Source organism: Equus caballus, chromosome 17 (assembly GCF_041296265.1).
Source record: "Equus caballus isolate H_3958 breed thoroughbred chromosome 17, TB-T2T, whole genome shotgun sequence".
Lineage (NCBI taxonomy): Eukaryota > Metazoa > Chordata > Mammalia > Perissodactyla > Equidae > Equus > Equus caballus.
This window is the reverse complement of record NC_091700.1, coordinates 50,252,362-50,266,562: the sequence shown is the minus strand read 5'-3', so window position 1 is coordinate 50,266,562 and position 14,201 is coordinate 50,252,362. Positions and strand designations below refer to the sequence as shown.

Genomic DNA, 14,201 nt, shown 5'->3' with positions numbered 1-14,201 from the left:
AATAAGTTAGCCTGCCACAGTATCATGAATGCTAGCAGAACATATGAGACTCCTGGATCAGAGACAAAGGACTTCATTACTCACAGAAATGACAGTAGCCAGAGTATCAGCATTTTCTTGTGCCAGATGACACCTGCACACGCAGTGGGTTGAGTTACGGTAGAGGAACCCTGAGCTTAGGAAATTTAATTATTTTATAACAGACAATAAGCATGACTGCTCTTTGCTCAAGGTAGATAATCATGATCATGAGGAAAATATAGTCAAGATGGTCTAGAAAAAGGTAATCAATGCCTCTGCTTGCAGTTGTGCAGAAATGTCAGAGACCCATAGAGAATTGACTTCCAACAATATCCACTCCTTATTTCTAAAAGACCTTGGCTTTTGGCAAATTTTTCTGAGTACACCACTCAGTCAGTCACTGATAAATCATACCAACTGAGGCTAGGACTAAATGTGTCAATTTGCCGCATGCGGTATTTCATTAAGGTAAGATGAGGCTGACCTGCCGTATTGATTTCAGCTACCTCCAGTCCAGACTCAACCAACTGAAAAGGACCGCAAACTGTCAGGGCCTACCTTAGGAAGCAAGGTTCATTTCTCCTTATGTTTTGGTATGACTCTCTATTTGGCCTGAGATATTAATCCAGGTACAGTGGAATGTATTTGTTATTGCACAGACTCCACCTTGTCCCACAAGGAGAAAATCTAGGGCAATTTTATCATCCATAATAATCCAGGTCAGAGTGTGGAAGCAGACCTGAAAGTTTTCCAGGGTAAAGGGCTAAAGACAACTCCTACTCTGAGTGATTTCCACACTAAGAATATTGCTCATGGAGTATATGTAAACAACGAATCAGTGATCCCTCTGGGAAGAGTAGAAGCGGTTTGTGCCAATTCCAACCTAGAGCTTTTAGGAGGGTGAATGTGCCTCCTGCATGGTCTTTCCACTCTTCCCAGCTGCACGTAGTCCATGAGGAGCCCAGGGGAAGTTGGAGACACCAGTGGAAGAAGCATAAGTCCCTGAGTTCCTTCACTGAGGAGAACCACCCACCGACATAAGCACTTGCTCTGGGTTGTTACATGAGCAAGACATAAACTTCTGTCTTAGAGACATGACAAATTTGCTGACTTTCAGCAATAGAGCCTACACTAAGTCATGACATAGCAATTCCACTTTCAAGTATTCTCCCCAAAGAAATATGCACATGTGCAAAAGCGGCCTTAGTGATAGAAAACAAAAGGAAAGAGTCTAAACAAACCATGACTGACTCAGACAATGAAATACTATACAACAGTTAAAATGAGTATCCTAGATTTACATGCATCAATAGGGTTAAGTCTCAAAAACATAATTGCTGAGTGTAAAAAGAAAGGTCCAGGGATACATACCCTCTGATACCATTTATGTAAAATCATAAAACACATAAATGCCAGTATATTCTGTTTCTTGATATCAACACAGGCATTAAAAATTTACTTATTCAGGGAAATGATACAGTCCAACTTTAGAATAGCAACCACTTCTGGAGACAGGACAGAGGAAGTGATGCAGGAGGGAAGCATTAGCTGTATTGATAATTATTCTCTCTCTTTAAAAGGAGGGAGAGAGAGAGATCTGAAGCAAGAAGAATATGGCAAAACGTTAACATCTATCAAATCAAGGTCAAGAGTGCATGGTCTTTTTGTTACATTATTTTCTATGCTTTCCTGCATGTTCAAAATAGCCCATAATTAAAAATAATCTTTAAAGCAATAAAGCGGTATTTCTCTATTCCTAGAGGCCTGTGACTACGAACTCCTACAGTTTATCCACTCTACTTGCATGTGAAAATCTTTGGGGAGAAAGAAGCATAATTTGACTAAAAGAGGGATGTTATAGAGTTCTTGCTCTCTGGGGAAATAAACAATGCATAGTAGCTGCTTCAGATGCCTAGTCAACAGGGAGTCATCCAATTCTGCTCATCTTCAGCAAATGCAGGGAATCAAATGCAAAATTTAACACTCTGGGACTACGTTGTGAAGCGATGACATTCCCTGGAGGTCCTCAGGTACATGAAATAATTAATGGACTATGCTCACCCATAACTAATTTTCTCATCTCTAGAAGAACTTATGGGAAATTGTCTTCATTTAGTAACTAATCAGAGTAGAACTCAGTACAAAACAAAATATTTCTTATATTTTTAACTACCTCGGATCACTGTCCAAAAAGAAGTTTCAATGGGTTGAAATTGTTTATGATTGATAAGACCTGGGAGCAAAGTGGTGGATGTCATGTCAACACTCGCCAAGTCCTACTACCTCCTTCACAGACATTCCCTGACCAACCAAGTCCATAAAACGCTCTCCTCTTCTGACCTCTTAAATACAGTATTACGTCTACTGTCGGTTACTACTTATGTGATTAATGAACATTTACTGGATAGTTTTTTCTTTCAAGTGTATATACCTTGTTTGACATATTCTGTATCCTCCATAGCACCTAGTACTGAACTTTATATCAATTAGATTTGGGGAAAAAATTTGGTTGATGAGCTTACATCTGCCGTACACAGTTCAACTTTGATTTTGAGGTTCAATTGTCTGTCCCTTGGCTTGAGCTTTATAATCCCTCGTCACTTTACCTTCCAATCCTTCATATGGCTAATGTTTTTCTTGATAAACCAGTCAGTCAAATGAATCAATAGGTAAATCCAAATGTCTTACACAGTTGAGCATAAGGAAATATACTCCTTCTGACTTCAAATGTTGAGTTTAGAGGTGGAAATTGATCATTTTTGCACTTAATCTCCTCTTCTTTTTCCCTATATTACTTCTACAATGAAACAAATTGACCATTTGTAACTATTCAACTATTCCTGAGCTGTATACTCAACATGACAGAAGGTTTTGAAAAGTCTTGCCTGGAAGAGCAAATTAGGAGTTAACAGGATGTGTTCCATCCTTTACCTGAAAAAAAAAAAAAAAAAACATAGTCAAAGACCAGACCTTGCTAACAAGCTTAGGCTTCACAAGAAAAGTATACATCACCTCAAAAATTATGTGACTATATTCTATGGCAGGAAAGCATTTCTCAGACAGTTGAGACATATTTACTCTGACACATCCATTATTATCCAATGACAAAATAACAAAACACTTATAAAAGGAACTGAAGAACTAACGCCTCTGGACTAATGAGCACAGAGTCTACAGAGGACATCTAAACAGGCAAAAGTCAAGATCTCTACTTCATCACAGTCTCACAACCACAAGTCAGCTTTCTTTTGCCCACGTTAGCTGAGAAGATGAATAATGTGGACAATGAACTTGACTATATAAGCAATTATAATGGTGAATTTTAACCAAAGATTTGCACTTGCTTCTCTCTCCCTGCAAATCACATGCCGAAATTACCAAATATGTTGATTTCAGTTTGGACAATGACACTCCTCTCTTTACAAGTAATCGGTGATTTCCTATTACCCAGGAATAATGCTCATATTTCTTAGCGAAACATTAAAAGTTCTTCATGTTCACATCCCAATTTATATTTAGAGGCCTGTATCCTACTACATCCCTCAGTTCATTATGTGATTTGACACACCAATCTATTTGCCAACCCAAATACCAAGAATAGACCATGTTCTTCTTTTACTTGGTGTCTCTGCTTAGGCAGTATCTTGAAGCTGGAAAGCTCTTCCATACTTTACTCACACATTCGAACTTCTACACATCTTTTAAGACTCAACTCAGTTGCCTCTTCTACAAAGCCTTCTCTGATTGCCCCAGGAAAGTTAAATGTTCTTCTGTGGAACCACAGAAGATTTCTTGCATGTTGTGGGGGCTGGCCCTATGGTGTAGTAGTTAAGTTTGCGTGCTCTAGTTCAGTGGCCCAGGGTTCAAGGGTTCGGATCCCGGGTGTGGACCTACATAGTGCTCATCAAACCATGCTGTCATGGCACTCCATATATAAAGTAGAGGAAGATTGGCACAGATGTTAGCTCAGAGACCATCTTCCTCAAGAAAAAGAGGAAGATTCGCAACAGGTGTTAGCTCAGGGCCAATCTTTCTCCAAAAAAAAAAAAAAGAAAAATTCTTGCATGTTGATTTAACTCTATTAGCAATGTATCTTGTGTAAGTGAAGGCTATTTGAATGTCTTAATTCCTTCCAGCATTATACATCCCTATGGTTATGATCCACGTCCTAGAGCCACAGTGCTTAACACACTGCTTTGCACTCAATGGGTCAATGAATATTTGTTCCATGAGTAAATGAATAAATGAAAATGTATGGTTGATTAGTTTACATTTTTAACTTGGAATTTCATTAACACATAGAGTCCAATAAGCTATAAAATCATTACAACCAAAGGGAGCAGTAAGATGAGTAATCTACAGAGTAGACTTTGAACAGAGTAGAGAGTAGAACAGAGATATTAGAGTTGAACTTCAGTGTAACATTCATGCTACAGTTCCACACAAAGGGAAGAACACTCAATGGGACCATCAGACCTGAATTTATGTTCTTCTCAACCACTTAACTCATCTGAATCTATTTCCTCATCTATATAACAGAAGCAGAAATCTCTATCTGTCAGTGATACATTAAAAGTCAAATGAGAGAATGTGTGTGTATGGTGTGGGGGAAAAAGGGAGGAGATTATGAGATATTAACTCATGGATTTTCCCTGTATTACTTTAAACTCTCATCAACTAGGTGTTCATTGCCTCAAGGAAGACATGAGAGAGCAAAACAAGAGTCTACTCTTGGGTTTTGAGTTTTAGGAGTCTAAAGTTCTACAAGGCATGGAAAGACGTCATACAAAGAAGTAGGAGCAAACTTTCCTTTTTCCCACCTCAAAGGCCTCAACTCCTGATTAGACACATGTCCAGGTTGGATGATGGGGGAGAGCTAGAGGGGAACACAGATGGGCTAGCTGTGGCAGTGCTTGGAAAGTAGAGCCTTTTACAGGGACCCATCCAAGGCTGAGCTCTGGAAAGAATGGAGAGAAAAACAGGCTTATGGGATCTGAGACCAGCAGAGGCCTGTGCCCCCTTTCTCAGGCAGCAAGAAGACTCCTGTGGAGAAATGGCTGAGAAGTGTGTCCAGAGCAGAAAAGGCCTTACACAGCCTCACTAAGTTCCTGTGACTCAGTGTGGCCAAGAAGCAGTAGAAGCATCGCAAGTACTTACAGTGACACGCAAGCAGATGAAGTCTCCCACAACCTCTTGAACGTTCTGCAACCCCAGCACCAGGTAGAGATACATTACATTTTCTGTAAGTCCCAGAGCGTCAGAGAAGATACAAAGAGAGGCATATCCAAAAGGGCCTTCAGAATGGGATCAAGAAGCAACTGTAGCAAGACCTTCATGAATGAGTGACAATTACCTGGCAGGAGTGAGGTTGAGGACAGTGACAAGATGCAACACAACCTGTCCAACATCTTGGCACTGAACACTTCCCCTCACCTAGAGCACAGATAAAATCCCAGGGAAGGAAGAGAGGAGAAGACTGAATCAACTGAGATTAAGTTTCTGACATCCAAAAGATGGTATTTCATAACAGAAATTACAGTAAGTTTCAGAAAAAAATGAGTGAAGTTACATTTCTTACACTGCTGAGTTTATAGACCTGGGCTTAACTTATGCAAAGTGCTCAGCTCAGAATTTGCATGGAATGCTCAACAAATGTCAGTTTCTTCCTCTTCTCCCCTTGCCTCTTAGATAGACATACTCAGAATTTTGAACGGATATTTAGTATCTTCTACTAGACACAGGAGTTAACAAACTTTTTCCATAAAGGGCAGATAGTAAATATTTTCGATTTTGCAGGCCATAGAGTCTGTTGCAACTACTCTACCCTTATAACATAAATCAGCGTTAGATATACATAAATAAATGAGTATGGCCATGTTCCAATAAAACTTTGTTTTCCAAAACAAGCAATGACCTGGATTTGTCCTGTAGGTCATAGTTGGCTGACTCCTGGATTGGAGGAAGGAAACTGGCTTAAAGAGCTGTTAAACTAATTATGAAAGAATATAAGCCTGAGCTAAGATGGCAGCCATAGGAATGGAAAGGCATAGGCACATTGAAGAAGAAGAGGCAAGCATCTACAGAAAGAGGGATAGGCGAACAATTCAAAAACCAATGTGTGCCCTGGTAGACTGAAAGAATGAGGTACTACAGATAAAAAGGAGCAGTTGGAAAAAGTTTGGAATCCAAAAGAGAAAAGAATGTAAATACCTCCTTTAGCACCCAAGGTCTCGATGCTCCCACATATGTGTAGAATTCAAAGGCAGAAAGAGCTTAGAAAAATGGCAGTTCCTGCAGGTTCAAGTGCCAACACTTCAATAGCCATAACAGTGCAATATAATGTTTCACAGATGCTATCTTGACTCCGTGTTGAAGTCGTGGCTAACAGCTCTCAATTTCCTTTTGTTTTTCAGCAATTTGCTAAGCTCCACCCAACCATTTCCCTTGTCATACTCCCACTCTCCAAGACCACTAGGCAAAGACGCAAATCTCCCCAGGGCCAGTTGTACCAAACATCTAGGGACAGCATATGTGTCCCAGACTCCAAAGAATATTCAAAATAGCCAATTCTCAAGAAGCCCGGGAAACACAGCCATCCCCACCTGACTTGCCGCACATCAGCCACCTCCTACAGTTCCAACTTGCTGTTACCCTGTCCCCAGGTAAACCCCCTGTATGTCTCTGTGTGGTGGCCTTCTCTCCTGTGGAGCTATAAATTACACAGTCTTCTGCCTTTCATCTATCCGAGCGTCATCGTGCTGTATCCCACCATCAAAAAAATCTTTCAGTCTTATAAAGCAGACGGTTACCTTAAAATTTTGATGTGAACTGTGGTGAGAGGAGAAAACTTCCAAATCTGATCTCCCTCCAGTTCCTATTTCAGTCAAACAGTGGGTTACCCAACACTGTGTGCACGACACAGCGCTTGCTTAAACATTTCCGAACGGTTATCCAAAGCAGACACAAACATTTGGAGAGAAAATTGAGGAAAGGAATTTGCCATTAGATTGTCACAGTACATCTGTTTTTTCAAAGTCATTGCCACAATGTTCCTATCAGGAGACTCCTGAGCTTCCCCTAAAACGCAATCAGCAAATCACGCCAAACGAGTGAACAGACTCTCCTTGCTGGAGACTGGAGTAAACTTTGTTAGCGGGTCCTTTCCACCATGACTGCACATGTAAATCACTGATGAGGGCTGTGAAGTCCCCTGGAAGGGAATTTGAGCGCCGTTCCTGCAGGGTGTCCATTCCACAGGCATTTGCGATTTGCTCTCTGTAAAACTTGCTTCTTGCCATCTGTTCCGAATTTGTCACCCTTAGTTTACATTACCTAAAACTGTAAACTAGATTGACATTAAGCGTGCAATTTAAGATTTTACTTCCATCAATAAATTCTCTTGTAACCACCAATTTAGATTTTATGTAGCTTCTCCCTGCTCTCCATCATCGGCCTCCTTAAATAACACTCTGGCTGCCCCTCGCTTCTGTTTCGTAAGCATTTCTTGAACTCCCCTTCATGCTCTGTCCTGTCCTATTCCCAAGAACATGCTGTTGTCCTCTGTTTATCCTGTTCTCACTTCCAGTTCATTTTCTGACCCCTTTCTTTGCTGCCATCTTGGCGTTTTCTTCATTTTGTATTTAGTATATTCAAAGAGGCTTTCATTGTTTCACCTCTTCATTAAAATAATTCCCCAAATGCTGATATTTCCTCAAGTCCTTCTTGTCCTCTAAAAATGCAAGAGTTTATCTCAAGAACTAACAGAAAGAGAATGAACTTTATGATTTCTCAGCTTATGATTTCTCAGCTTAATAGCCTTGGCCAAGTCACCTAAACTCTCTCAGCCTCAGCTTCCTCATCTGTGAAAAGGGGATAAGAAAAGTTCCCTACTGCACAGGATTAATGAAAGGATTACGTGAGACGTAAAGCATCTAACATAACGTCAGGTGCATAATTGGCGTCCAATCAACGTTATTTATTGTTTCTAACAATTATTTGTAATCTAATCCATGTTCTCATTGAGTTTAAATTATGGCTTATTTTCCATCTACAGAAAGGATTCTCAATACTGTTATTTTCCCCCAAAATTGTTTTATTACTCCATTATATTATTTTATATCCATATGCACCTTTTGAATGTATGTTGAAAATCATTGCAATTATAATGCCAGGGTAGAAAAGGAAGCAGGATCTTTACTTTGAAGAAACAACCCACAAGTTGGACCAGAAACTGGGGTATTTATTTTAATAACAACAAGTTGAAAGTTAATTCTGGAAATCCTGATAAATTATATTGCATTTGACATACCTTGGGGAATCTAGATCTGAGCTCAGAAGCTCCTGATTCAGCTATAGTGAAAGCATTAATTTACAGTCAGCTTGGAGAGGAGAAAACACCACCGTCTTTGGTGTTTTCCTCAAGTACTGCCACAGATGAGGAGAGCCATCACTGAAGACCCACAGGGTGGCCACAGCCTGGGTTGTCCTGCCCTTTACCCAAAGCAGCCTGCCCACAGCCTGTGAATACATGACCCACAAATCTTCTTCTTGGGAGCCAACAGGAGAAAATTTATTTTTGTCTCAAGGCCTATTGACTGCCTAAACTCACTCAGGACTGAAACTTTGATTTGAAAAAAAAATAAAAAGAAATCGCAGTCATTGGGTTTTTTAAAAAAAATGTTTAACAACAAACCACGAACTTTGAGTGATAATAACATGTTAAAATAAGTTCATCAATTGTAACAAATGTACCACTCTGCTAAGGAATATTGATAAGGGGGTAGACTACGCATGAATGGACACACAGGATATATGGGAAATCTCTTGTACCTTCCACGCACTTTTGGTGTGAACCTAAAACTGTTCCAAAAAATAAAGTCTATTAAATATATATATATATATATATATATGTACACACACACACGAAACACAAAGAAACACAAAGAATCAACATAGTAATAAATGTTCAATGTAGAAAATACTATTAAAAATATACAAAGCATATAAAATGATGACTAAAGATAATTAATCATTGTTAGTAATTTCAGTGCATTTTCCCAGGGTTTAACACACACACACATATATACACACACACCAGCATACTGTGAATTAAATCATTCACGCATTTAACTTGTGCACAGATTTTAGGACCTAACTATCTACAGCCTTCCCCAAGATGAATCTTCACTACTTCATTAAATTATCGCATCAGCAAACCATTTTATTTAATTGAATTAATGTTTAGAAGCTTAGTAATAAAAAGTGGGGAATGTTGCTTAATGATTAGCAGACACACTTCATCATTCTCTCCTCACCCATCTCCCATTCACTTCTAGTTATCTGATAGTTATTTTAAAGACAAGATTATTTAAATTCCCAAACATCTACATATAGACCTTTCCTTTAATTCTTTCCTTTAGTCTAATCCAATGATTCTCAAATTTTTCAGAATGTATCAGAATTACTAAGTGGTTTGTGTATACATAAAACCATGTGTATTATTCTTCATGGGTGAATTAAAGTACTTCTAAGCATAATTTTATGTAAATGACTTAATCTTGTATAATATAACTTCACTGGACACATACACATTTTACATAATATGTATTATTCAAGGATATACTGGTTTAATATAATACAATACAGGCTCCTTTCGATGTTATTAAATGTTTATTTACAAAATTTCTTTTAATGGCTGCATAGTATTCCTACCTATGAATGTATCATAATTTAACCAATACTCTATTTTTGAACTTATTAAGTTGTCTTTAAGCAATAACCCTCATTTTACTAAACATACCAATATGTGAACTCAGCTAAGGGTTAGAGTGAAAATATCCTGGAATCATTCTGAAAACATTACCACAGCTCCACAGCTCCCTTCTCCATCCAGGAATCAAGACTCAGAGACCCAACTCCAGGAAAACACAGGAAAATTAATTATATTCGAGGTCATTTCATCTTCCTGATAGAGGTAGTTTCTTTTCCCCAGAGTGAATAAATATATACATAAATCTAATCTCTCCTTATTTGAGGAATCAGAGGGATAAATTTCATAAGCCTTATTATCATTTTTAAGACCTACAGAGGACATTGTCAGATGGAGAGTCGGAGCCTATCTTAGTGATTTCAGGCTGCTATAATAAATATCATAGACTGGGTGGCATAAACAACAGACACTTATTTCTCATGGTTCTGGAAGTCCAAAATCAGGATGTCACATGGTTGGGTCCTTGGTGAGGGCCTTCTTTCTGATTATGTCCTGATGTGGCCTTTCCTTGGTACATGCACACAGAGAGAGATCTCCTGTCTCTTCCTCTTTTTTTCTTGGTGAAGAAGATTGGCCCTGAGCCAACATCTGTTGCCAATCTTTCTCTTTTTGCTTGAGGAAGTTTGCTGCTGAGCTAACATCTGTGCCAATGTTCCTCTATTTTATGTGGGATGCCACCACAGTGTGACTTGATGAGCAGTGCGAGGTGCACACTTGAGATATGAACCTGTGAACCCTGGGCTGCCGAAGCAGAACATGAACTTAACCTCCACGCCACCAAGCTGGCCCTTTTTTTTTTTTTTTGCAAGGAAGATTGACCCTGAGTTAACTTCTGTTACCAATATTCCTCTTTTTTGCTGAGGAAGATTAGCTCTGAGCTAACATCTGTGCCCATCTTCCTCTATTTTGTATATGGCATGCCACCACAGCATGCCTTGATGAGCAGTGCCCAGGTCCACACCAGGGATCCAAACCTGTGAACCTCGGACCACCCAAGTGGAGCTTGCAAACTTAATCACTACGCCACCAGGCCAGCTTGAACTCTTCCTCCTTTTATAAGGCCATTAATCCCATCATGGGGGCCTCACCCTTATGACCTAATTATCTCCCAAAGGTCCCATCTCCAAATACCATCACATTGGAAATTAGGGATTCAACATATGATGTAGGTAGAATATAAACATTCAGGTCATAGCAGAGCCCTAAAATAATAATTGGTTCAGGTAAGGACCATCAACAAATGCTAGCACAACTGAATGAAAGGTTTTTAAGAAAGAGGATGTTCACACAATCTCAAAATATCACCCTACAGATGACTTAACATTTATAAAATAGAAAATATCTCTTCATAATGTAGAAATCTATTGATCATTACCTGTATCAAATGATTAAACTTGGCCCCACCAATAGTGAGAAGCCTGATACCATGTCATATAAATAGTAATCAGAAAGAAGTGACCTTAGCAAGATGGCAGAACAGAAAGACTCAGATCTTCCTTCCTCTGACAGAAGCAGACTAAACAATACATGGACCAGTTCCCTTTTTGAGAAATCTAGAAACCACTTAAGAGGCTCCTACATACTAAGAAAGCATGAATCAGCCACATCAAAGCCAGTAGGAACATCCGTGGCACTTAGTTACCGTAGTCTCTCCCCTAGCTCAGTTAGCTCAATTAGAGAAAATTTCCAGCTCCCAGCTTCTCCTCAGGCAGAGAAAGCAAAGACTGAAACGCATGTCCGATGTTCAGACTTTCCAGGGGGCTTCGCAAGGGACTGGTTTCTTTCTGTCTTAAATCTAAGCACTGACAGTAAAGGGTTTCAGGTTGGGTGCCACTGAGAACAAAGGCAATGGTTTGGACTAACACACACCCGCTTGGTATAGTCCCTCCCCCTAGCTCAAGGTGGAACAAGTTGGTGAAAACTCCCAACTCCTGGCTTCTGCTTGGAGGGAAAGAGTGGAGCAGGCATCCAACATTCTGGCATTTTGGGGGGCTGCCCATGGGTCTTGATTCTGTCTCACCTGTCTCAGAATACTGACAAGATCTAGTACACTCTACATGCCTGGGGGCCACTGACAACATAAGAGAACTGTGCAGCTTACAGCAACTCCAGAAAGTCTGCAGTACCGCAAAGAGGAACCAAGGAAGGCAAGAAATTACAAACTCCTGGAAAAAAGACAATGGCAAAACCCTCTCCAACTGGAAATTTACATGCACAAGTCCAGAGAGGACACATCCACAGAAAAGGTTTGAGAGGCCCCCAGAATCTCTAGCCAGGCTGACTGGTGAGGTCTTTCCCTGTACAAAGCCAGCCCGTAAAGGCCAGGAGAAGTGACTGTTTTTCCAAATGCATAGCTCACAACACAAAGGCACAACGCACATGGAGAAACAGGAAAACATAGCCCAATCAAAGGAACAAAACAAATCTGCAGAAAATGATCATAAAGAGAGTTATACAGGGCAGCCCCGTGGCTGAGTAGTTAAGTTTGCACACTCTGCTGCAGCAGCCCAGGTTTCACCAGTTCGGATCCTGGGCATGGATTTAGCACTGCTCATCAAGCCATGCTGAGACGGCATCCCACATAGCAGGGCCAGAAGGAGCTGCAACTAGAATGTACAGCTAAGTACTGGGGTGCTTTGGGGAGAAGAAGAAGAAGAGGAAGAGGAAGAGGAAGAAGAAGAAGAAGGAAAAAAAGAAGATTGGCAACAGATGTTAGCTCAGGTGCCAATGTTTAAAAAAAAAATAAAGAAAGAGAGTTATACGGATTACCTGACAAATAATTCAAAATACCCATCATAAAAATGCTCAGTGAATTCAGGAGAATGATGCGTGTAACAAACGAGAATATCAACAAAATAGACTTTAAGTCAAAAACTGTCACAAGAGACAAAGAAAGACATTGTATAATGACAAAAGGGTGAATTCACCAGGAAGATATAGCAGCTATAAATACATATGGAATCAAGATAAGAGCACCCAGATATATGAGACAAACGTTAAAAGAACTAAAGAGAAAGACAGCAACAAAATAACGGTAGGAGATTTCAACACCCCACTTTTAATAATAAATAGAACATCCAGACATAAGATCAATAACAAAACAGAGGACTTAAACAACACTATAAACCAAATGGGTATACAGAACATTCCATCCAATAGCAGTAGAATACCCATTCTTCTCAAGTGGACATCAAACATTCTCCAGGATAGATCATAAGATAGGTCATAAAATAAGTCTTAACATATTTTAAAGGATTGAAATCATACCAAGCATAATCTCCAGACACTATGAAATATATTTGGAATAAAAAGGAATGAAACTGGAAATCAATTACAAGAGGAAAACTGAAAATTCACAAACATATAGAAATTAAACAACACACTTTTAAGCAAGCAGTTTGTCAAAGAAGAAATAGAAAGGGGACTTAGAAAATATCTTAAGACAAATGAAAACAAAAAGAGAACATACCAAAACTTATGAGATGTATGTAGTAAAAGCAGTTCTAAGAGGGAAGTTTATTGTGGTAAGCAACTACATTAAAAAAGAAAGATCTCAAATAAACAACCTAATTTTACACCTCAAAAAAGTATAAACAGAAGACCAAACTAAGCCCAAAGTCATTAGAAGGAAGAAAATAATAAAGACTAGAGAAGAAATAAATAAAATAGAGAATAGAAAAATCAATGAAAGTAAGAGTTAGCTTTTGGAGAAGATCAAACAAATTGAGAAATCTTTACACTAAATAGAACAAAAAGAGAACACTCAAATAAATGAAATGAGAAATGGGAGAAGAGATGACAATTGATGCCGTCAAAATAAAAAAGATTATAAGAAACTACTATGAACAATTAGATACCAACAAATTGGATAACCTAGAAAAAATGGATACACTCTTAGAAATATACAACCTACCAAGACCGAATCATGAAGAACTAGAAAATAAAACAGACCTATAACCAGTAAGAAGATGGAATCAGTAATCAAAAATCTCTCAATGGAGAAAAGCTCAGGATCAGATCGCTTTATAGATGAATTCTATCAAACATTTGAAGAATTATCATCAATCTTTCTCAAACTCTTCCCCAAAACTGAAGAATAAGGGAACACTTCCAAACTCGTTTTGTGAATACAGCATTACTTTGATATCAAAGCCAGAAAAAGACACTACCAGAAAACTACAGACCAACATCCTTGATGAATATAGATGCAAAAATCCTCAGCAAAATACTAGTAAATCAAATTCAACAGCATATTATAAGGACCATACACCACAACCAAGTGGAATCTATTCTGGGCTTGCAAGGATCCTTCAATATACAAAAATCAATGTGATACATAACATTAATAGGATGAAGTATACAATCACATGATCATCTCAATAGATGCATAATAAGCATTTGACAAAATTCA

At 38.9% G+C, this 14,201-nt stretch overlaps 1 long non-coding RNA gene across 1 annotated transcript in view; it reads right to left on the bottom strand.

Moving 5' to 3' along the window:
- The window catches only part of LOC111768598 (uncharacterized), a 53,713-nt gene that overhangs the window by 23,095 nt on the left and 16,417 nt on the right, over window positions 1–14,201 (bottom strand). The window contains exon 2 of the long non-coding RNA XR_002801041.2: window positions 2,710–2,952. This is a non-coding gene — a long non-coding RNA (uncharacterized lncRNA). The remainder of the gene's footprint in view (window positions 1–2,709; window positions 2,953–14,201) is intronic.